The sequence below is a fragment of the Alligator sinensis genome, unplaced genomic scaffold (genome assembly GCF_000455745.1).
Source record: "Alligator sinensis unplaced genomic scaffold, ASM45574v1 scaffold434_1, whole genome shotgun sequence".
Taxonomy (NCBI): domain Eukaryota; kingdom Metazoa; phylum Chordata; order Crocodylia; family Alligatoridae; genus Alligator; species Alligator sinensis.
This window is the reverse complement of record NW_005841994.1, coordinates 1,286,948-1,297,050: the sequence shown is the minus strand read 5'-3', so window position 1 is coordinate 1,297,050 and position 10,103 is coordinate 1,286,948. Positions and strand designations below refer to the sequence as shown.

At 47.6% G+C, this 10,103-nt stretch overlaps 1 protein-coding gene across 1 annotated transcript in view; it reads right to left on the bottom strand.

Annotated features, from left to right (window-relative positions):
- MELK (maternal embryonic leucine zipper kinase) overlaps positions 1–10,103 on the bottom strand; it is a 43,331-nt gene that overhangs the window by 23,945 nt on the left and 9,283 nt on the right. The window lies entirely within an intron of this gene.

Here is a 10,103-nt window from a genome sequence, read left to right as displayed (position 1 = left end):
AAAAAAAAAAAAAAAAGACGACTTACAGTAATATTAGCATTTTTTAGGCAATAACTTGCTAAAAACTCTGGTACCTTTTTAATTTTGAATTTTAGAACAGAGAGGGAGAGGGAGATTTGTCTTTTTAAAAAAAAAAAAAATCTCCCTCTCCCTCTCTGTTCTAAAATTCAAAATTAAAAAGGTACCAGAGTTTTTAGCAAGTTATTGCCTAAAAAATGCTAATATTACTGTAAGTCGTCTTTTTTTTTTTTTTTTTAAGTCACTTTCACTAATGTGAAAGTACTACTTTCATAAAAACCAGGATGTCAGTTTACTTCCATGAAGAGACCTGAACAACATTTCCCAAGAGCCTTATTAAGTACGGCTGCACTGAGATTTTTTGGGCCAATACAGATAGCCAATTTAAGGAGGCATATCAGCCAATACCAATCGGATTTCTGATGTGCAGCCCAGCAGCCTGAAGAGCAGTGTCTTGCTGGTAAGTCTGTTGTGGGGGAAAGGAAGGGGTGTGGTGGGGTGCAGATTGAGGTCCCAGCAGCAGCAAGGCAGGGAGTGGGGCTGGGCAGCACCTACCCAGCCCGGACACAGCCATAGCATAGAACCACAGCTCATCCAGGAGCAAGTGGGGTGGCTCCCACTGTTGCCTGCACCCCAGGATCCCTAGCCCCAGTCTGCACCACACCGCCCAGATCCAGGGGCACATACACTCCGCATACCATCCTGGGGTGTGCAGCGGCAGGAGCCACTGCCGCCCCCCCCCAGACAAGCTACAACTCTGTCCCACACCCTAACCCAACTGGGTAGTGCCTGCCCCAGCCCCACTCCCTCCCTCACCGCAGGGACCTTGACGCCCCTTCTCCATGCCCCTTCCCTTCCAGCACATCCAGCACAACAGGCTTACCAGCTGGACACAGCTCTCCAAGCTGCCAGCCTGTGCTCCTCACCATCTATGTGCTGCGCTGCGGCTGTGCACATGCAGCATTTATCAGCCACACCAGGCAAAAAAGCTGATTTCCAATACAGTCAATTGTTTTTATATTGGTGCACCTTTATTATTAAATGGTTCTGCAGACGCATTTGTTTATAAATCTAACTCGACTTCTGCAAATGCACTCCTCCCTATTCCCCATTCATTCCAATTTAGTTTCAAGCATGCACAGGCTCTTCAGGATAGAAGTATGTGTGTGCTACTTCACATACTGAAGTCCCAATGCTTGAAGCTGTAGATGAGCAATTCTCAGCCTTTGGAGACTTATGGCACACTTCTATAAGTTCTTCTGAGTTTAGTGGTACACCTTTTCAAAAACTCCCCCCCCCCACTATGGTAGCTCTATACATGCAGGGGTGTGTGCTTGCAGAGGCACGAATTTGTGCCGCTGCATGTGTACTTCGGGATACAGCAAGTTGTCCTAGGTAGGGGTAGGGGAAGCTAGGACCAGCACCTGCGCTGGCTCCAGAAGTATTACCTGGTTTACAGATCTAGCAGCACAGAGCCTGGATGGCAGCTAGAGCTTTGTTTGCACAGCCAGCTCTCCATTTGTTGCAGCGCACAGTACTGACATGTGCTCTGCCACCAATTTTTTCCCCTGGGAGGGGATTTCTTGTTTTTGTTTTGCTGCTAGAATTTCCTGGTAGGTTTTCACATTTCCTGGGTGCAGTTTGTGGCACCAGCTGCATACCCCTGCACATGGGGACCCACCCAGAAAAGCAGAGTAATTAGTTTGTTACAAGAAAACCCTCAAAAGGCAACAGGTTGGAAGATTTGACACTATGGTTTCTTTTGAAACATCTGGATTTACACCTTGTGAATCATGCTGTTATTGCTCAGTACCCTCAAAAGGATCTCACAGCACCCTATTGATAAAGTCATTGTTCTAGATGTTTTACTATAAATTGTTCATTATTCTATTCTAATTTGTATTTACAATCAATTAGTATTTCTAGCAGTGAGTTTAAAACTTCAAAAACTATTGAATTGGTTCTGCAGTACCGTTGTAGTCTTGTACCAGGTTTGATTCTAATACTAACAGTTAAAGCAGCCATGGGTTTTTCACTAGTTTCCTCTTATTTATATGCCAAGGCTTATGTCCAGCACAAGTACACAAGCCTCTTCTTAAAAACTAGACCACAAAGAACGTAAATATTTCTATTAATCCAATGATTTTTGCTCCTGTAGAATGCCTGACAAGTAGATCAACATGAGTAATTGCTTTCAAGTTTGGGGAAGGATAGTAGTGGCTATGAAAGTCTTGAACCGGAATTGCCACAAAGGAGGTCATTCACGCTAAAATGAAGGCAGCAAGAAAGAGGCGGGGGAAAAAAGAAAGAGAAAAAAAAAAAAAAAAAAAAAAATCAGTAAAGTCATTGAGGAACGTTATTTAACTTGTCATGCTGAGAAAAAAAATGCAATTTGTATCATGAGTGTTTCCATTTCTACGGACAACTGTTTCAATGAAAGATAATTCCGGGTAATATATAGGAACATATCTTTAAACCACAGTTTTGACATTAGGACAGATTAACCAGAATTTAAATTATGTTTTTACAGTCAGAACTAATGAGTTATTTAGAAATATTCCAATTGAATAGCTGTCATAAATCAGTTTAGCTTTTGAAGTAATCCAAGGTAAAGCCCACATGCAGCTTTTATAACCCAAGGAGAGCAATAGCATATTTAAGTTTTCCTCTAAAACACATCCCTGGCATACAAGACTACATGAAGAAAAAGTCAAAGTTGTTTGTTGATAGCAGTGCTTGAAGTGACAGTAAAGCATTTCTATAAAAATAAGAACCAGTTAAATGCAAGATGTGATCAGAGATATATTTATCCCTTAAAAGAGGAACCAAGTACATTTTTATTTGATTTTTAAAATCAACCTAGAAGGCATTTAGTTTAGCATTACTCCCAACTGAAGAAGTTTGGAACAAAAAGCTATTGCATGCAAGGGATATGACCCCAGTTAAAAGAATCAACCAGCAAACTGTACTACACTGACTCAGAACAATAGTTCTGAGCCAAGATGACCATAAATTTCAAGATCTGTGCGTGAAATTAAATTCCACAACAAGGCATAAGTGTCCTAATTTGAATCAATTTTCAAACTTGCAAATAAGTAAAAAATTGAAACTGAATTTCAGACTGGGAGCAAAAAAATCTAGGAAGTCAAGAGATGATCTTAAATTAGAAAAGTTATTTTTTTCCCCCCCTTGCCTTCATATAAAAGTTTAAAAAATCATGCTCATCTGAATGCACGTAGAGACGTTTTATTATCTAAATGTTCTGGAGCTAGCAGTTAATTAAAGTTACACTAAATACTGACCAGAGATTACAAGTCCTACTCACGATTCACTTTCAAGACTCCTATGTTAAAGGTCTGTATTCCAGAAAAATGTACTGGATTCACTCTTACACTATTTAAGGTATTCACAACTCGTTAACTTTATCAGAACAAATGCCTTCAACAACGTTTGATAGCTGCTATTTGTTTTTGAATGAATTGGAAAAGTGCAAAGTCTCCAGAATTTCAGTTCAAAGCCATTCAACCCCATCACTCCACCCCCACCACCCACTTGTCCGCAGTCACCTCAGCCCATGCTGAAGCGGACCCAGGAGCAACCAACACTAGCTACCTGCACCAGGGCACGGTGCAGTCCAGCAGCAGAGGTGAGTGCGGACAAGCAGAGCCCAGACACAGAGGTGGGGGAAAGACACACAGGCAGAGCATGGTGCAGCCTAGCAGCTGCAGGCAGCTAGCACTGGCTGCTCCCGGGGCCACTGGGGCTGTGGTGAGTGGGGCCCACAGCCCTTTCCCCATCCCCCCCACAGACTTACCTGCTTGGGCACAGAGACATCTATGCTGATTGCATAAGAGTGAATTTACCTCACATAACAAATTATGGGTCTAAATATGCTCATCACATAAGAGCAAGTTTGCATATAGAGAACCTGCATAAAGAGGGAAGCCTGTACATCCACCGATACCCTACAAAGCCTAGTTGCAGAGTAGGATGATAGGCTTCCCCTGCCAGTTACAGGCCAGGAGACTTCCCTTAAATCCCTCTGCCAGACAACTCCTTAGTCACTTTGGGGCCGTCCTCAACTTGAAAACTGCCAGGATTAAAGGGTACCAATCCTTAACAGGGAAAGAAAAAAAAAAGGAAGTTCCATTTCTCTTCCTTCTCTAGAAAACTCTGCTAAATAAACTGTCAGCTGCTTCAAGAACCCCTCCCTCTCCAAGCATCCAGACCCAGCACCGGATAGCAGGTTTGGCTGCAAGTTATAGTCCATCTCATATGCTTCCACTTAAACTAGGATCACTTTATGAATTCCCTTGTTTCATGTCATCAGGTAGACAGGCTAAGTGTACTAAGCCAGTGGTTTCCTACTAGTCCTCCTCCATTTGACAAAAAAGTGCAATGAAAAGGTTTCAAACTATTTTCTAGAGCTCATAAATAATTGTGAATATTACATTTACTAAAGACCAGTCCCATGATGATTTCTGCAAGTACAGACTACTTGCATTTGGATTCCTTGTATACAAATGTCTACCAGGAGCAAGAAATCCAACCCATCTGTAAGACATTTTTCTCTGGACACAGCTAGCAGATACTATGAAAGTCAGCAAGAGAGAATGGACAAATAGAGGGGGAAAAAAAAGTGGGAAAAGATGCAGCAAATAAGCCATATCACAATAACTTAAGAATGATTAGTCTTAGACTACTCTCGATCCACTTACCTTTGATAAACCATCAGTATTGTGATTCTTCCATAAAGAAAAAAGTTAACCTAAGTATAAAGACGTCCATCAAACATCCATGGTAAATTTTTTGGGGAAGCATTTCATTCCATATTTTCTTGTGTAGTATTCCTACAGTTTTCTTCCTTACAACAAATCACTTGAGCTTCTTCTTACAAGCTTCCCCTTTTTGCAGGTTGCCCCTAATGCAACCTTATTTCTTTAGTTTTATGTATCCTGCCTTCAAGGCCTATTCATTACTTTCATAGATTTAAATTTTATAAATCATACCCCAAAATTGCTCCACAACCAAGTTGATTTGTCCTGCAATTGCAAAACTAATACCAACATTATATCCTTTAAAAGTGTCCTCTTCAGTTCAAACCTTTAAAATATTTTACTTGCATGTGCTTCACAGCTAACAGCCCATATACTTGAATATTTATTCTATTAACCCTATATTGTCTTGTTTTCTTCTATAAGATTTTTCCAATTTGTTGTGCCCAGAAGGTATAAACTGGATTTTGTTTTTTAGTCTTTCCTTCCACAAGTCAAAGAGTTCAGCATAAGAAGAACATAGTTGGGTCCTGGCTCCATGAGCCCAGGGACCCTCAGGAGAGACTCCAGGACCCCTGATGAGCCCTGGCCTGCCCACAGGTAAGCAGGGGCCCATGGTGGGAGGGACATAGCCAGCTGGTAGAAGCTGGAGTGAAGCAGGGGAGGGTCAGGCCCCCCCCGGAGCCACATGACCAGGCTGCTGGCATGCAAGCCAGGTTGAGGGGGGGGGAAGAAGGGGGGCAAGGACCCCCACTTAGCCCGCCAAGAGCAGCGCAGCACCAGCCAGCCCTTCTGCACATGCGCGTAGTTTAAAAAGGGCCCGGCAACAGCAGAAGCCGAATTCGGGTCGTGGCTCCAGAGCGAGACGCACAGGTGAAAGCCCACTGCACCCCCGTAAGCTGAGGGACCCCCGGGGCCCCTGACAAGCCCCAGCCTGCCCACAGGTAAGCAGAGGCCTGTGGTGGGAGGGAGATGCCAGCTGGGCAGCAACTGAGTGGACCTGAGGAGGGTCATGCCCCACCCCGGCTCCTACTTTGCCCAGCCCCTCAGGGAGCTGCGCGACCAGAGCCTCGTGAACAGGCTGTGCAAACAGGCGCGATTCTGGGCCCAGCGCATGAGTTAGCGCAGGAGGGTGAGCAGGAAGGCTCGAGGCCCTGCCTGCGAGCTCCCTAGGGTAGGCAGTCCCAGCCACAGCCAGCCTAGCTGTGGCATCATGCAGATGGGCATGTGCTACAACCCAAGGGTCTCCTCAGGGTCTGCAGCCTCCCTCTCTGGCACCTCAGAGGCCTCCACCCAGATGGAGCCCATGGTTCCAGGCTCCACACAGACAGAGCTTCTGGCTCTTGGCTGCAGGGGCTGCCTGACATTTCAGACTCTGGGAGCATGGCCACCTCCCCTTGTGAAGTCTGCTTCCTTTTGGGTTCTCTGGCATGCCAGCTGGAAGAGCTCCAGGCCACAGTACAGAGATTGCGTGCCATCAGGGATGGTGAGCAGGAGATGGGCCTGGCAATAGGAGTCTCTCCCCTGGAGGTGGAGGGTAGACCAGTCACTTTCCAGGACAAGGGAGGACTTGGGACCTCCCATTCTGTCCAGCCCAGGGGTTGGACCAAGGTGGTCAAGGGCCCCAAGTCCTACCACACCAAGGTCCCTGCCCCGATAGAGCTTTGTGACAGGTATGAACCTCTTGCAGCCCCAGCAGAGCCTGCCAGCTCCTGCAGGCAACACAGGCTTAACTGCAGCTACCGCCCCTGTGCTCCCCTAGACAAAACGCAAGAAAAGTGTTTGCCGTGGGAGACTCCATCCTGAGAAGGACTGAGGGGGCAATCTATCACCCCGAACCCTTAGCCCAGGAAGTCTGCTGCTTCCCGGAAGCCCAAATCTGAGACATTGCGGAGAAGATCCCCGAGCTCCTCTGGCCCCCCTGACTACTATCCTATGCTCCTTATCCACATGGGCACAAATGACACTGCTCAGTGCAATCCCAGCCAGGTCATGCAGCGCTACAGGGATTTGGGCGCAGGTAGTGTTTTCCTTAACCCTCCCAGTTTCAGGCTGTGGGCTGAGGAGGGAGAGGAGGATCGAGGTAGCGAACCAAAGACTGCAACACTGGTGTCATCAGGAAGGCTTTGGCTTCCACAACCACAGCCTGCTCTTTGGCGAGAGGGGCAGCGAGCTGCTGGGAAGGGACAGCCTCCACCTCTCTCCATTGGGGAGGAGGCTCTTTTTAGCCAGACTGGCTGGTCTGCTCCACCAAGCCTTAAACTGGGGATGAGGGGGCTACCACCACTGCTGGCCCACTGAGCAACCCTTGCAAAGCCAGCAGGCCAAGGCACTTAAGGGAACCCACTCCTGCCCCAGCCCTGGAATGATCTGTAAGCAAGACAAGGGCCCCCGAATGGACACTTGCGTGCCTGTACACAAGTGCCAGGAGCTTGGGGAATAAAACAGGAGAAGCTTGGCCTCTTGCTTAACACAAATAATTACCATGTCATAGGGATAATGGAGACCTGGTGGGACTCCACCCATGACTGGACCACAGGTATAAACGGCTCTACCCTGTACAGGAGAGATTGAATGGACAAAAAGGGGCGGAGGTGTAGCTCTGTCAAGGAAAGCTATGCGTCCCTGCAAGCCAACACTGGCGCCCAGGGTGGACGACTGGAGACCCGCTGGGTTAAAATCCATGGGGATTTTAAAATCGGCATAAGGGACACAATGGCGGGAGTCTATTACAGACCTCCTACCCAGGATCAAGGAGCTTGACCAGAAGTTCGCCAGGGAACTGGCTGAGGCCGCACACTCCTGGTGCATGACCGTCATGGGAGACTTCAACTACCCTGACATTTCGTGGGAAAAGCACTCGGACAAATCCAAGGGATCGCAAAGCTCTCTTTCATGCATGGATGAGCTCTGATGCAAGAAGTCTAAGAGGCAACGAGAGGTAAAAGCGGTGCTTTGCCAGGTTCTGGTAATGGGGGACGACCTAAATCAGTGACCTAACGATCGAAGGGAAGCTGGGTGACAGTGACCATAAGCTGATCACCTTCACCATCCTTCGTAAAGCTAGCAAGTCAATCAGCAATACATAAGTCCTTGACTTCAGGAAAGCCGACTTTGACAAGCTCAGGAGGCTCGTCAGTGAGGCCCTAAAGGACCACAACCCAAAGGGGAGGGGAGTTCAGGACGAGTGGTTGCTCCTCAAGGAAGCAATCCTGGATGCACAAGCAAAGTCTATTCCATCTTGGAGGAAAGGCAGCAAAAGGGCACAGCAGCCCCCTTGTCTCTCCAGGGAACTAGCGGACCTCCTGTGTCTAAAAAGAAAGACTTACAGAAGGACTGGATCCACCTCCAAGGAAGAATACTCTGCACAGGTCCAGACCTGCAGGGAGCGAACCCGGAAACCCTAGGCTGCGATGGAACTCCAACTAGCTACAAGTATCAAGGACAATAAAAAGTCCTTTTTTAGATGCGTGGGGAGCCGGAGGAAGAGCAAGGGCAACATTGGACCTCTGCTAAACCAATCGGGACAACTGACAACCAATGCCCAGGAAAAAGCCAACTTGCTAAATGGGTACTTTGCAGCGGTTTTTCACCAGTCCCAAGGGACACCCCTGCCCATTACAGGATGGGAAGGCCTGGATGAGCGAGATTCCTTACCCTCCATCAATGCTGACCTCATGAAGGAACACCTTGAGAGGCTGGACACCAAGTCAGCCAGCCCTGACAATTTACACCCTAGGGTACTCAAGGAGCTGGCTAGCATCATAGCTCAGCCCCTGGCACAGATCTTCGAGAACTCCTGGTGCTCTGGTGAAGTGCCCGAAGACTGGAAGGCGGCCAATGTGGTGCCTATCTTCAAGAAGGGAGGAAAGTGGATCTGGCAAACTACAGGCCCATCAGTCTGACCTCTATCCTGGGGAAGGTCTTCGATTAATCTTTTTTAAGAGGCCATTCTTAACAGACTGGCTGATGGCAACATCCTGAGGGATAGCCAGCATGTGTTTGTTGTGGATAGGTCTTGCTTGACCAATCTTATTTCCTTTTATGACCAGGTGACTGATCACCTGGACAAGGGAAAAGAGATTGATGTCATATCTTGACTTTAAAAAAAGCCTTTGATGTGGTATCCCATGATCATCTCTTACCAAAACTGGTCAACTGCAGCCTCAGCCTCACCACAATCCACTGGCTGGGGAATTGGCTGTGTGGTCAGACCCAGAGGGTGGTAATTGATGGAAGTCAATTGTTGTGGTGTGCTGTGACTAATGAGGTCCCTCAAGGCTCTGTCCTTGGGCCTATATTATTCAATCTTCATTAATGATGTGGACATTGGTGTCAGAAGCAGAGTGGCCAAGTTCAGACTATACCAAAAACTCGGGGGTAAAAAAAAAAAAAAAAGTGTCCACACCCGAGGACAGAAGGGTGACCCAGGCCGACTGTGACAGGCTCAGGAAATGGGCGGACGAGAACCTGATAGTGTTTAACAGTGAAAAATGCAAGATTCCCCACCTTGAGAAGAAAAACCTGCAGCATGCTTATAGGCTTAGCAGTGCTATGCTGGCTAGCACTACGGACAAAAGGGACTATATTGACCACAAGATGAACATGAGCCTTCAATGTGATGCTGTAGCTAGTAGAAGCAAGCAAAATGCTGGCCTGCATCCACAGATGCTTCTCAAGCAAGTCCCAGGAAGTCATCCTCCTGCTGTACTCAGCCTTGGTGAGGCCGCAGCTGGAGTACTACATCCAGTTTTGGGCTCCACAATTCAAAAAGGATGTGAAGAAGCTTGAGAGCGCGCAAAGGAGCCACGCCTATGATCAGAGGTCAGAGAAACAGACCTTACAATGAGAAGCTGAGAGCCATGTGACTCTTCAGCCTGGAAAAAGTGCAGGCTCAGGGGTGATCTGGTGGCCACTGTCCCAGGGACGTGAGAACGGGCAAGTGGGAAACCGCGCTTGCAGAGAAACCCGGGACGAGCAAAAAAACCCCAAAACAAACAAAACTAAACCAAAAGCTTACCTCTTACAGGACACTGGAGGAATGAGGTAGCATGCCAAAGAGACGCCCGTGTGGTTAATCAGCCGCACCCATCTACAGCTGGGGCCAGGTAATGTCAGGAAGAGACGCTGCCCAGCGAAGATGAAACCAAGCCCCGAGAGTGCAGGAACAGGAACTCCAGGAGCACGAGAAGCTGTGGGGGATCATGGTCACGGAGGCATCCAGCACTGGCAAGGAGCTGAAGAGCCGGTGCGGAGGCAAGCGACTGCAGCAACAGGGGCTGCAGGAATTCCCCATGCTGGGTGCAGCCA